This window comes from Rhipicephalus sanguineus, chromosome 8 (genome assembly GCF_013339695.2).
Source record: "Rhipicephalus sanguineus isolate Rsan-2018 chromosome 8, BIME_Rsan_1.4, whole genome shotgun sequence".
Lineage (NCBI taxonomy): Eukaryota > Metazoa > Arthropoda > Arachnida > Ixodida > Ixodidae > Rhipicephalus > Rhipicephalus sanguineus.
In genome coordinates this window covers 154,220,247-154,233,022 of record NC_051183.1, presented here as the reverse complement: position 1 = coordinate 154,233,022, position 12,776 = coordinate 154,220,247, and the positions used below count along the sequence as shown (strand labels likewise).

The 12,776-nt window shown below is 48.7% G+C and overlaps 1 protein-coding gene across 1 annotated transcript in view; it reads left to right on the top strand.

The window, feature by feature from the left end:
* LOC119402410 (BTB/POZ domain-containing protein 9) overlaps positions 1–12,776 on the top strand; it is a 133,128-nt gene that overhangs the window by 2,517 nt on the left and 117,835 nt on the right. The window lies entirely within an intron of this gene.

Here is a 12,776-nt window from a genome sequence, read left to right as displayed (position 1 = left end):
AGATATTCCTCTGCACAGATTTTAAAGAATTGCCATGTTCGAAAATAGTTCGATATAAAGGATAACTTGATTTACCCGACATCGATATAGTCGGGTTTGACTGTATCTAGCCCACAAAGACAAACTGCTGTCACAATGTCTATTCTCATATAAAACTTTGAGTGCAAGAAGACGACACAGGACAAAGAAGGGCAACACACACCACAAGTGCTCACTCACAAATGAAGGTTTGCTAGACGAAAGAAAATGCATACAAAAAGTGCATTGCGCATGACACAAGGAGTTACAGTGCATGCACCCAAGGCACATTGTTGGGTTTCTGGTAAATCAGCAGGAAATTGCGGAGGTCATTCCTGAACACCACCAGCCACCTCCAGTGCCTGTGCCATGAAGCGACACGCAAGCTTACAGTGTACGCAAGCTGTAGCCAGGCCGCCCCCAGTGATTCCTGTGGCTGGCCCACTTAGTTTCGCCGCAGTCGTCGCCAGACCCCAGGCTTTCGATGCGGCTGTGCCGCCTACATATTGTTACAAGCATCGGGACGATGCCTTTTCGGAGGGAGGCAATGCCACACACACTTCTTGCTTTCTATGTTTTGTTACCAGCCCATTGCACGTGTAGCTGCCGCCTTGCACAAAGCGTGCCAGAATGTCCGAGAAGATTCCAGATTGTAGTAGATCATTTTGTTAAGATTGCGTACATGACGCGAATAGTCAAGATTATTCCAGAGCTTGCGCGACCACCAGTGATAAGGCTGGAAAGTTCGATGCGTGACGTATAAAAGACGGCGCATCCCAGCGATGTTCAGTTTATCGACGGCCGACGCCCAGTTACGGTGAAACTATACTATAATATACGTACTATACTATACTAAACTATATGCCGAAACTGCTGCCCTCCCAGTGGCTACAGCGCATGATGTTGCCTCCTTCCTGCTCCAGCGATTCATGCTGCGCCTCGGTCCACCCCAGGAGCTGCTCAGCGATCGAGGTCGTGTCTTCTTGTCGGAAGTCGTCGAAGCCATTCTCAAAGAGTGCAACGTCGTTCACCGCAAAACTACTGCTTACCACCTGCAGACGAATGGCCTAACCAAACGCTTTAACCGCATGGTCGGCGACGTGCTCTCATTGTATGTCGCCGCTGATCACACAAATTGGGTTGCCATTCTGCCCTTTGTCACCTACGCCTACAATACCACCCTTCGGAGTACTACTGGTTTTTCGCCCTTCTTCTTATTGTACAGCAGGCACCCATCGCACACAATCGACACGATCCTTCCATACAAGCCTGATCCACCTGAGTGTGCACCTATTTCTGCCACAGCCAGGCTTGCTGAAGAGTGTCGCGAGCTTGCCAAGACCATTACAACGCATGAACAAGAGCGGCAGAAGAACATTTGCGGTGGTACCACCACTTCTGAGCCCACGTTCCTCCCTGGAGCGCTTGTTTGGTTCTCTGTCTCTACCACTGCGCCGGCCTCTCTTCAAAACTACTGCCAAAATATGAAGGCCTCTACCGGGTCTTTGAGCGTGCATCCCCGGTCAACTACCTGATCAAACCCATTGAGTTCAATGGGTTTGACTTTCGGACAATGGCTTTCGGACATGTGCCGTCGAGGACATGAAATTGGCAACGTGGAGTGCCTCATGGTCTGCTATGACCCTCTCATAGTGACAAGCTGTTAGGTCGCCGGGTGGCTCCCTTTTTCTACCCGGGGTAATTGTAGTGAAGCCTTTTAAGCTCTCCAGTGCCTTCTAGTGGGTCGTCCTCTTTGGCTCCTCCTGGAAGAACGCTGCTCACGCTGAGAGTCCGTGCTTTGACCTGACTGCCGCCATTGCGTGTCATCGCTGAGTGCCGTCAAATAAACGCCTTAAAGGGACCGACAACTGATTTTTCTCGACCCAGTTTTTTACGGCGCGACAGGAAGCTCACCCTTCGTAGCATTTGTAGCTGCAGTGGTTTATCCGAAAGGCGCGTAGTTATTTTATAAGCAGTATTTTTCGATCTGAAAGGCTCCAAACACGCATGGAGGCTTGCTCCAGCAACACTGAGAATTGATAGCGATGCCGCTAGCCCTAGTGAAAGCTGTCGTTGTTCTACTTTCGCAGGATGTCACTGTAACTATGCTTAACCACCTTTATTTTGAGCTTTCCAACCATTTTTGAAAATAGCAAGCTGCTACAATGGGATGTGTGGCTTTATACACGTTCCCGGTATTTGTACAGACTTGCGTGCGCCTGCGCTCAAGGTTGCCGGCGCCTGTTTCATGGATGGCTTGTCCCGGCGTCGTTACTCTCTCGATACACGAGCCAAGCCAAGTAATCGAAAACGTAACTGTGCATATTGTCGTGCCTGTGTATTTGGATCCGTCCCTTCTCGGCAACCAGGTTGTTGCTACGATAGGGCAGCGTCGTACCCGGACTCCGTTTGGTAGCGTAGTCGAGTCTTCGGGTTGAGGAACTGATGCTAGCAAGATGGGAAAACAATAACAAGTTTACTGGCACTTTTTGTACACTCAATTTACATCGTGACAAGGATAGAGTTCAGCGACGAGCGAATTGGATGAGCCTGTTACCGAGGGCTTAGAGCCCCATTTCTCACTCAGCACCGTCGTTTTAACCCCTCAGTTTGGCTCCTTCTTCTTGATGACCACCAATCACACACACGACACCTCCCACCATGGCACAGTCCATTTCACTGTCGCTGAGGGGTCGTTGCCCACTCGAAGCAGCAAGGGTCCGGCGGTTGACGGCATGCAGGTGGGGGAAGCAGGACAACAGGTTCCTCGTGCTTGCCCCTGCAGTTCTTTCCCCGAAGGTAGAACGTGCTTGCTCCTGCAGTTCTTTCCCCGAAGGCAGAACAAGGTTTGCGGAGACTCCCGTCCAAACATACCCGTCAGGTGGCTTCGGCAGCGTACCAAGCCAAGCCCAGGTGGTCCATTGTCTCCGGCTTTGCCGTCCCAGACTTTGAGGCCGAGATTCTGCCCATTGTTGGTCACTCGCCGTCCCAGGAATTTCGTTTCCAGGAAGGATGCAGGTGTTCTAGCAGTGTGAGAACACCTCGTCCGCCGATTCTCATGGTCAGCGCTTCGCCACCGACTGCCAGTCATAACAGCTTCCTCCCTCGCCAGTGGAGAAACGGAGGGTAGCAGCCACCGCTACTGCTCGATGGGTCGACGGAATTCGCCACCGTTGAATGCCCAAAGCTCGTCTTCGCTTGAAGCATTGTCTGATCAGTCGCAACCCAAATTCTTCGGCCTCTCTGAAACTGAACCACATGAAGAGCAAGTACTCAGGCGCCTCCGAGTAAACCAGGCCAAAAGAGGGTTGGTAAACAAACTTTCATTATTAGCTTTATACGAAAAGCTCACACTCAAAACTCTCAGGACTCACTTATGCTGAGAAGCCAAACGTGCTACTTTACTCAAACAAACAAACAGTTGCACGAAAAGAAAAAAAAACCTCAAATATCAATTTCGAGACATTGGGAAGAGCACCCCAGACTTGCTTAGAAAGAGCGGCTGAGCGCGTCAGCGTTTCCATTCAATTTGCCCTTCTTATACTTAATGTCGAAATGATATTGTTGAAGAATCAAACTCCACCTCAGAAGGTGACTGTTCTTTGATGTCGCGGTTTGCAGCCTGGCAAGGGGATAACGATCCGTATCTACGCTGAATTTGACGCCTCTGAGATAACACTGCATCTAATGAATGGCCCACACAATGCAAGTGCACTCCCTTTCTGAAGCGCAGTTCGCCATCTCGCGAGAGCTCAATCTTCGGTTCAAGTAGAGCACGGGATGTTCATTATCTTCGTCATCCTTGTGACATTGAACGGCACCTAGGCCTCGATCACTCACATAACTCTGGACCGTGAACTCTCGGTCGAAATCCTGAGCTCGCAAAACCGGACGGTTAATCAGTACCGCCTTCACGCTTAAGAAGGCAGCTTCCTTCTTTTCATCCTAGACTACTTTCGCCTGTTCTGTCCCGCGAAGAACATCGGTCAAGGGGTGGCCAAAGATAAATAAACTCGTGTGCAATTTGCATTCCAGCGAGCCCCAAAACGCCCTCTCGTCCTTCTTTGTTTTGGGCCGCGGATAGTCTGCTACTCCTGAGCTCTTAAGCTCACTAGGTTTCCTAAAACCTAGGCCTACGCCGTGACCTAAATAGTCTACGATTGCACTTGCAAAACGATCTCATCCCTTTACAGTCAGAACCCTAACCAAAGGTTCGACCGCGTCTCATACCTCTCTGAACTATCGCTCACATCTCAACGTTCAGAAAGCTTAATGATCCGCTTGTGTGATCATTTGATAACTAATTCTTGAAAGAAAAAGAACAAACATAATGGGATAAACACTGCTTTCTAACCGGTTCATTCGGTTAAAGTTACCTGCCCATGCCAACGCCTCTGATAAAACCCGCTGTGCTCTCCTGAGCGCTTCAATTACTCTCAATCATATAGCGTTGCAAAACACAAGGTACTATTCACCACTCACCTAATCCCTCTAAGTTCTAAAAGCTGATCCTTACGTTACGTTACAACGCACATTGTACAAAAAAAAGAAATATAACCCCAGGTGCAATACACATCAAAAGGCACCTCAAACATTTGCATTGGTTTTATGCTAAAACCTTGCACTAAATGCCTGTCAGTTCTAATAGCGTGTAACGGAAACTGCACTGCTCAGTGTCAAACTCATTTCGGAAACTGATGCAGACATCTCTCCTTAAATGCCTATTCACCCCAAATCGACATGAAAGTGAACGCATACGATATATGGACTAAACCTTTCAAAACTAGTTCAATTACAGTTTTCGCGCTAAAAACACCTTCATCAGAAGTTCATCCTAATGATTAAAGAAAATGAACTTCGATATTCTTTTCAGCCTTTACTACTTAAAACTTTGCACCACGTCTCGTAATACACAAAAATAAACTTGCTGAATTCTACATTCCTAACAAAACAATAAGTAATCCTAGTTTGCACGCACGTGCGAACCTACACGAACTGACCGTTCCCCTTTTCTCAATTAGATTCGCTTGAATCGTACCCGATGGGGACGCGGTCCAGCCGGCTTTCTAGCTCGCCAGAGGCTACAACATGCACGAGCTATCCGCTGCACACTACAGTCACGATCATTCGGCACTTCGGCCGGCTCCCTTCAGGAAGGCGAATGGAATGCCAGAAACGGGGGGAAAGCCCTGTCCATTCTCCCTTTGTGCTCGCCTCCACGCGGTGCTTTGTTACCCGCCGTACACTGGTCTTTCGACTTTGACGACTAGGACACAGCTGCTCTCCCGAAGCTGTCCTCAACCTCGCCTTCCGTCGTGGAAGCGCACCTTGCTTTCTCCCTCTGTGCCTCTCGCGCTGCTTGCGGCTGAATGAATGCCTCAATTTACGATTCCACGAACTGTCCGTTGGCCTACGCTTGTGTCTTTCTCGCGCCGGGGTGGGACCTTTCTTAAGCTTACGCTTAGCCGAATGCCTCCGCCGCTTTCTTTTTCTACGATGTCAGCGAACATCCTTTCTCTCGATGTCTCGATCACCGCTTCGTGTCGTGACATGCGGAGTTGTGCAGCTCGTTGGTGCTTGTACTACATCTTTCTTGCGCAAGCTTTTCGATTTCTCCGCCACGTCGGACTGTCGGGCCAAAGCATCTGTCTCAACACTGACAAAATCTGAAACTGGGCCCTCTCCGATGGTATCGCTGCACCCCTGGACCGTCGCGTCTTTGCTAAGGTTGGCCGCCCCGCTAACCGTGTCTACTTTTGATGGTTCCGAAACGTCCGCCGAACGCTTTCGCCTCTTTCTTTTTCTGCGCTTTCGGCAAACATTCTTTCTCACGACGCCTTCATCATCGCTTCGGGTCGCGACATGCGGAGTTGTGCAGCTCGTTGGTGTTTCTGCTACACCTTCTATCTCGCTCACACCTCTCGAATTCTCCGCCGCGTCGGACTGTCGGGCCAAATTATCTGCGTCCGCGCTGATAAAATCTGAACCTGAGCCCTCACCGACGGTATCGCCGAACCCTTTAAGCGTCGCGTCCTTGGTATTGTCAGCCACTACGCTAACAGTGTTTAATTCTGATGATTCCGAAACGTCCCTGTGAGGCACGAGTAAGGTTTCCAGCTCCTCCTTGAGCCCATCAGGGCGGCTGGTACAAACCTCGTCCACGCAAGGAACGTCTTTCGGAATTGTCCCTAACTCTAGACCGGCCAAGGCCTCATTCTCAACCTGCTCTGCTTTCATGCTCTCCTGAAATGGCGGGCCTTTCTCTGGCGCGATCTCGCCAACGGCGACCTGTCGCTCGTTGTTCTCTCTCTCGCTCTTACGCTTACGCCTCCTTTCCTCGAACGCCTGTCTCTTTGCTTCGAGTTTTATGCGGCGTTCCTCCCTTTCACGCTCACGCCTCTTTTCTTCCCTTTCGAGTTCTGTGCGGCGTTGTCTCTCTTTCTCCCTTTCGAGTTCTGCGCGCCATTCCTCTCTTATACCATATATTCCGAAACTCCGGAATAAAGATGCCTTAATTACATCGTAGTTGTCCGCGTCCTTCTCACTGAGTCGCGCCACAACCTCAAGTGCCTCACTGGGCAGAACTGACAATAACCCCTGAGACCAAGTGTCTCGCTCAAAAGACAGTTCCTCACACATTTGTTCAAATTCAGCAAGATATAGGCCGATATCCCCTGATACCACATATGGCTGCATATACCTTGACATCTTGAACTCTGCCTTCTTGTCGAGAAGAGGTACCACTCGCTGGGGACAACTGCCCGACCTCTTACTCAACCTTAGGAGTTCTGCCTTGACTTCTAGTTTGCGGATCTCAATCTCGCGCTTACGACACCTTTCCTCTCTTACACGCTGTCTGAGCTGCTCTTCCTTTTTTTGTTTGATGCACTCCCATTCTTCACAGAGTTCCTCATGGATTTTCCTGCCAAACCCTTTGTAACAATCCCCAATTCCTTACATAACAGCAACAAGTCCGGCTCCTGCAGCTTCTGTAAATCCATGATCGTCCCGAGTGCCCGCTACTTCCAAAATAACTATCCGAGAGTACGTAACCTTGAGTCTCTCGGCAAAGTTATCTACCAGATCTAAAACCCTCGTTTAGAACCTGGTCCACATCAAAGGAAAAGCCAAGTACTCACCCACACGTGATCGATGTCTCGAGACAGTTGCATTCCCTTAGGCCGACTGTTGTTGTCGCTTGTAGCTTCAGGTCCCAGCGCTGATCACTAGTTGTCGTGCCTGTGTATTTGGATCCGTCCCTTCTCGGCAACCAGGTTGTTGCTACGATAGGGCAGCGTCGTACCCGGACTCCGTTTGGTAGCGTAGTCGAGTCTCCGGGTTGAGGAACTGATGCTAGCAAGATGGGAAAACAATAACAAGTTTACTGGCACTTTTTGTACACTCAATTTACATCGTGACAAGGATAGAGTTCAGCGACGAGCGAATTGGATGAGCCTGTTACCGAGGGCTCAGAGCCCCATTTCTCACTCAGCACCGTCGTTTTAACCCCTCAGTTTGGCTGCTTCTTCTTGATGACCACCAATCACACACACGACACCTCCCACCATGGCACAGTCCATTTCACTGTCGCTGAGGGGTCGTTGCCCACTCGAAGCAGCAAGGGTCCGGCGGTTGACGGCATGCAGGTGGGGGAAGCAGGACAACAGGTTCCTCGTGCTTGCCCCTGCAGTTCTTTCCCCGAAGGTAGAACGTGCTTGCTCCTGCAGTTCTTTCCCCGAAGGCAGAACAAGGTTTGCGGAGACTCCCGTCCAAACATACCCGTCAGGTGGCTTCGGCAGCGTACCAAGCCAAGCCCAGGTGGTCCATTGTCTCCGGCTTTGCCGTCCCAGACTTTGAGGCCGAGATTCTGCCCATTGTTGGTCACTCGCCGTCCCAGGAATTTCGTTTCCAGGAAGGATGCAGGTGTTCTAGCAGTGTGAGAATGCCTCGTCCGCCAATTCTCATGGTCAGCGCTTCGCCACTGACTGCCAGTCATAACAATATGCACGGCCGCACTGAGTAGCAGCGCGCGTCATTTCTGAGACGAAGTGTAGGTAGCAAAACTATGTCGCTCCAATATCTTATTGACCTGGAAACTACGTGCACGTTTGCATGAGCACGCTGAAAAGTTGCTCAAGACGCGCTGACGAGCATGGGATCATTACGTCACGTGAAGGCAGCGCCACTTTAATGCATACTACTAACGCAGGCCTATATGTACATTATTATGGAGTAATACCTTTTAATATAAAGAAACGAACAATATTTCAATACTAACAAGAAAATCGTCGACCGCGTGCAGCAATAAACGGTCACGTGGCCGTCTTCATCGGATCATTCGTATTTTTGCCGCCAGAGGCGCCACGTCATTTTTCGCGACTTTCAATTAAGAAATAAAAATATAAATCCATATCTCACGAAAAAAAACAGGGTTGGTTTGAGTCAGTGCGACGGACAATCTTTACATCAGTGGAGTCAACTCATTTCATATTCTGGGCAGTTGTCGGTCCCTTTAACACGTTACGCCGAAGTTGTCAATCCGCTCCAAGAACTGCTACGGAAGGATACGCCATTCATCTGGGACATAAGAAGGCAAGCTTCTTTTGAAGAAATGAAATTACTGTTGTCAAGCACATGCTTGCAGACGTTTGACCCGGCTCTGGAAACAGTCATGACCGCTGATGTGTCCACTGTCGGCTTTGCAGCAGTGCGGCGGTTTGGGCACGTTGGTATTCCATCTTGAAAAACTATGAGCGCACAGAAAACGCGGACGACAAAAAGACACACATATGCACACACGTAGGCGCTACTTCCAACAAAATTTATTCTTGTGATCCACTGCTACTTATAGCACACAATCAGCCCATATCGATGCGCCATAATTCCACCCCCCCCCCTTCCAGATGAAACTTTTTATTTTGACGTTGTCATACCCAGGTATTCAAACTCTTTTTTTGTTAGTGCAATGGACGGCATGCTTATGCATTTTTCGCCCATCTTTTCAATCTGCTCTGCCTCGATTATCTCTCTTGTCAACTGATTTCGATTCTTGTTAACAATTCTACATGTGTCAAACAAAGGCACACAGCCACACTTCTTGCAATGTATCCCTAAAAAGCCACCAGCCACGTTCTGGACATTGTACGAGTGCTCACGTAAGCGGTCGTTGACGCAGCGACCGGTTTGTCCTATATAGCTGCGGCCACACGACAACGTTAGGCAATAAACAACGCTTTCAGCACATTCTACAAACTTGTTTTTGTGCTTCTTGTCTCAGCTGTGCATGTCTCAGCTGTGCGTGCTTCTTGTCTCAGCTGTGCGTGTTGTCTCAGCTGGATTCGACGTCATCTCTCGCTGTAAGATGGCTGTTCCAAAAGTTTCTATCAAGCGCGTAGATACCTTTCTAGTCGATAACTCATTGTGTGTTCTGCCAGCAGACAAAGAGGGCGGCTTTGCCATCTTCCCTTTTGAACAGTATCGAAAAAAGGCTGGCGAAGCCATTTCCACTGTCTTTGACAGTCACAAGACGGTGGTGCTTCCAAAGATAAAGGCTGAGGCTAGGAAGCTTTGCAACCGTCTCAATTTAGACAAGTTGGTTAAGAGTATTGAGGGGAGTAAACGTGACACTCTAGAAGTGTTTTTTGCTGCAAAAACACACAAAGTGGGTGTGCCTTTTAGAGTCATTATCTCTGAGTATGACACATGGCAAAAGCCAGTCGCGTTGTTTTTACAGGCCAAGCTTGATGTTTTACCCCTATGTGACCCATCCCTGATTAACAAATCGGAAGCAGTTGTTAATTTTATGAGACCGAACCACGAAAAATGCATGCAATTTTTTTCTATTGACGTAAAGGATTTGTTTTACTCCCTTCCTCATAATGAATTGTTACTCTGTGTTGAGAAGGCCATTGATGAATATGGTGTCATTAGCTTCCAGAACGTGACAGGTCTGTCGTGTGGGCATTTCTTGGAGCTTCTCCAGTGCTACTTGAAATCTACCTTTATTTTGTGGGATGATACCCCGCCTTTACAGAAACAGGGCATTGACATCGGGTCCTGCATTGCCCCCCGCCTTAGTGACTTGTTTTTGGGCCATCTTGGTAAAAAGCTAGCTGAAAGATTAGTGGGAACTAAGGTAGTAAAAGTGTTTAGATTTGTGGATGATTTTCTGTTTTTTGTTGATTGTCATGACGATCTGTTTGAAGCTGAGGTGCAAGCGTTGTTGCCGATTATTCAAGATAGCCTGAAACCCCTAGAAGTGACACACGAGTTACCGCAAGATGGAACCATGCGTTTTTTGGACCTATGCTTGTCAAGTAAGGAGGATCACTCTTGTTGGCATTACGAGCCACGTGCAAATAAACCCTTGCTTCCTTACCATTCTGCACACTCTAAATTGGTTAAGAGGGCAATTGCCAACCTCTGCTTCAAGAACGCCCTGAGGAAGTCGTGTCACCACTCGGTTTCCTTGAGCTTTGAATTGCAGCGGAAAAGACTGACTGATGCTGGCTATCCACAGCCTGTACTCGTATCTGTAGCGGAGCGCATCTTGCGAGACCTGAAAAGTGTACATGAACCTTCGACTAACTTGTTCGAGCGCGGACGACGCATGAGTGTGTTGCCGTATATACACACTGTCTCCCATAACTTGAAAAAAATCGCACAGCGAGCCAATGTGCGGGTTGTTTTTTCAGCCCCGACAAAATTGAAGAAGCTCTGCAAGATGACAGCTCCAGGAGCACAGCGAAAATGCGTCTGTGAAAAGAAGCACAAAAACAAGTTTGTAGAATGTGCTGAAAGCGTTGTTTATTGCCTACCGTTGTCGTGTGGCCGCAGCTATATAGGACAAACCGGTCGCTGCGTCAACGATCGCTTACGTGAGCACTCGTACAATGTCCAGAACGTGGCTGGTGGCTTTTTAGGGATACATTGCAAGAAGTGTGGCTGTGTGCCTTTGTTTGACACATGTAGAATTGTTAACAAGAATCGAAATCAGTTGACAAGAGAGATAATCGAGGCAGAGCAGATTGAAAAGATGGGCGAAAAATGCGTAAGCATGCCGTCCATTGCACTAACAAAAAAAGAGTTTGAATATTTGGGTATGACAACGTCAAATTAAAAGTGTCATCTGGAGGGGTTTGGGAGTTCGGCGCATCGACATGGGCTGATTGTGTGCTATAAGTAGCAGTGGATCACAAGAATAAATTTTGTTGGAAGTAGCGCCTACGTGTGTGCATATGTGCGTCTTTTTGTTGTCCGTGTTTTTCTGTGCGCTCATAGTTTTTCAACACTGTCGGCTTAGGAGCAGTGCTTCAGCAGTGCCAAGGCAAATACCATTGCTTTTGCTTCCAGACGGCTGACAGACCAAGAAAAGAAGTACTCAATAGACGAATTATGAGCACTAGCTTGCATCTGGGCCTGTGAGCACTGGAGAGTGTACTTGTGGGGGCACCCATTCTTTATGCGCACGGATCACCAGGCATTGGTGACACATTTGGGTGCTGAAGGAGCCGGTTGACGACCGTTCAGGAGCGCCAGGTGGCATGCTAGGCCGCTAGCCTACGACTACCAGATTGAATTCAAGAAGGGCTCAGAGAATGTGACAGCAGCTGCTCTTTGCAGAATGTTGCAGCAAGCATCGGTTCAAGCAACAGAATGTGACAGGGTGAAAGAAACAGTATGTCTCATTTCGACATGCGGGACCCATCAAGAGTTTGTCACTGAGACCATGCAGGATCCCGTGTTACAGAAGATCGTTGGCTGGATGATGTCAGCATGGCCACCAAGTAAATCTCTGCTTTCTGAAGTTGTTCCTTTCCACCGTATCCGAAATGAATTGTCCATCATAGACGGTCTACTTCTTTAAGGTGACCAGTTCATGGTTCCGTCATCCCTGCGGTACCATCTCATGAAGGCATGAGTCGCATCCAGGAATCTGTAGGAGAAAGCAGAGGCTTCGCGATCATTCCCGGTGGCCGGGACTGGCTAGGCAAGTGGAAGAAATGGTTAGATCCTGTGCTGTCTGTTAGTTCATAGACAAAATGGCAAAGTCAGTTGTGCCACCCTTACAACCAGTGGAATTTCCGGCGGCACCATGGAAAAAGTTGGGCATAGGTGCTGTGGGTTCATTTGCAAATGCATCACCAGAATCTCGTTTTGCAATTATGCTTGTGGACTACCACAGCAAATGGCCCAAATTCTCCTTTACTCACAACGTCACGACTGCAAGAATAACGTTTCCTGCGGAGCGTGTTCAGCCGTGAAGGCTACCCTGATGAGCTGGTCAGCGACCATGGGCCGCAGTTCACTTCCAACGAGTTGGAGCAGTTTTTGCAAAACAGGAAGATCAAGCATACCTTCTCTGCGGTGTATCACCCACAAGCCAATGGATAAGTGGAAAGATTCAACAGAGTACTAAAAGAATATGTCCAAGTATGTTTGCAAGAGCGGCGACCCTTGAAAGAAGCCATTATGGAATACCTTGGGGCGTGTACCATTGCACACCGCATGCTACGATTGGTCAGAAACCAGCGTTACTTCTATATGGCCGACAGCCACAAACAAAGCTCGACTTGGTGGGGATTCCCCAAAAAGGATCCGTTGATGGGCGAGTTGGTACATGTCTTGAAATATACTGAGTATGTGCAGCGCAATGGTACGAAGACAAGAGAAGACGCACAAACGACATAGACTGGCACTGTCTATGTTGTTTGTGTGTCTTCTCTTGTCTTCGTAGCATTGCACAGCACCAGTCTATG